This window comes from Nycticebus coucang, chromosome 3 (genome assembly GCF_027406575.1).
Source record: "Nycticebus coucang isolate mNycCou1 chromosome 3, mNycCou1.pri, whole genome shotgun sequence".
Lineage (NCBI taxonomy): Eukaryota > Metazoa > Chordata > Mammalia > Primates > Lorisidae > Nycticebus > Nycticebus coucang.
In genome coordinates this window covers 74467060-74468969 of record NC_069782.1, presented here as the reverse complement: position 1 = coordinate 74468969, position 1910 = coordinate 74467060, and the positions used below count along the sequence as shown (strand labels likewise).

Genomic DNA, 1910 nt, shown 5'->3' with positions numbered 1-1910 from the left:
GGTTCAAGCCCGGCCCCGGCCAAACTGCAACCAAAAAATAGCCGGGCGTTGTGGCGGGCGCCTGTAATCCCAGCTACTTGGGAGGCTGAGGCAAGAGAATCACTTAAGCCCAGGAGTTGGAGGTTGCTGTGAGCTGTGTGAGGCCACAGCACTCTACCGAGGGCCATAAAGTGAGACTCTGTCTCTACAAAAAAAAAAAAAAAAAAAAAAAAAAGTGTATTAAACCAGGGCAGCGCCTGTGGCTCAAGGAGTAGGGCACCAGTCCCATAAACCTAGCCCCGGCCAAAAACCAAAAAAAGAAAAAAGTGTATTAAACTAAAAGGCGTTCTCTCGAATGAGTTTAAATGCATTTTATTTTTAAACAACCTACATGACATGTTTTTTCCTTAAAAACAATGCCTCCACTCCAAATAAATCACGGTCAAAATAAATGAAGAGCTCAAGATGACATCAGTCCCGTTTATCTTAAGTCCTGGTGTTGTGTGGATGACAAGCAGCAGCCAGTTATGGTGACAGGTGATAGATCCAAAGTAATCGCCAAATTTGTTAACATTTTTCCATTTCTAAACCATCCTTAAAGAATATCATATATGGGGTCACACCATCCTCACGGTAGTCCAGGAGAGCAACCATGCCATCTGGATTCATGTTTTCACCAATAAAGAGCTGGTAGTTTTTGAAATTGCCAGGATGTGCTTGATTTGTTCTGCAGCCCTGTCATAAAAGGTTTTACTCTTTCTGGTCTCTGTTCTTCAAGTTTGCCTTTGATTGACTTCATGTAATCTTTGATGTACTTCTTGTAGGCTTCTTTTGTGAAGCTGGTTTCCTGCAAGTGATGGTTCATGACAATATCAACACCAGTGATAACTGCTTTCGGTACCTTTGCCCTCAGGTCCTTCAGCGGAAGCATTTCCACCAATTAGCGAGTCATCAATGTTACCCTCTGTCCTACTGACCATCTTCCCCTCCACCTCCAAGCATAGGCTGTCCGCGATCTCTCGGATCTTGTAAATGTCGGAGAACATCTCATCGTGGCTGATGAGGTCCCGGTAGATAATCATGATGGCGGCTGAAGGGAGACGGCAGCGGCGCTAGCTTGGCAGGAGCCCGGAGCTCGGAGCTCGGAGCTAGCGCGGCGGAGCCGGAGCTGCGTTCTGGGGGAGGAGGAAGCGGGCGGAAAAAAGCTTTTTTTCTTTTTTGAGACAATGTCGCACAAGCATTCTGCTTTAGACAGGCCAAAGAAAAACTTAAAACCTGGGCAAACTTTGGCACAGCTGGGAAGTATGACATAACTTTAATCAGCTCAGAGGGGCAGGAGGAGCAGCAAGCTTGGCAAATCCGCACAAACTACAAGTTCCCTACACCTTTATATCCGAGGGAGAAAAAAGAGGTAAGGTGCCAGGCAGCAGTTACATAAGCATAACATCACTGTACATAGCTAGGACTACCTAAGAACACGTGGTGCCTTCGCATGGGTCAGAAAGTCTAAACACCTGTGTCTCTTCCCACATAGTCTCATTCTGTTGTCCCAGGCTAGAGTGCCATGGGACACTCACATGCAACCTCAAATTCCTGGGTTCAAGTGATCCTCCTGCCTCAGCCTCCAGAGTAGCTGGGACTACAGGTGCCCTTTACAGCACCCAGCTAATTTCTATTTTTAGTAGAGACGGCCTCTTGAACTGCTGAGCTCAAGGGATCCTCCCTCCTCAGGCTCCCAGAGTGCTAGGATTACAGGTGTAAGCCACCATACCTGGCCATTGGTATAATATTTCAAGTGTGGATTGCTAGGTGTAGTGAAGACAAAGAAAGCCTTCAGTGATGGGGTAGAGAGAGACAGCTTTCTTAGATTGGAGGGCAGAGTTGGTCAGTAATAGAAACATGGGTTTTAAGCATTTGTAAACCACTGTCAT

General features: G+C 46.5%; 1 pseudogene across 1 annotated transcript; it reads right to left on the bottom strand.

Moving 5' to 3' along the window:
- Positions 1-307: 307 nt before the first annotated feature.
- Positions 308-1116, bottom strand: LOC128582181 (translationally-controlled tumor protein-like; annotated as a pseudogene). Its single transcript, XR_008379001.1, has one exon. The product of XR_008379001.1 is annotated as a translationally-controlled tumor protein-like (transcript).
- Positions 1117-1910: the final 794 nt, after the last annotated feature.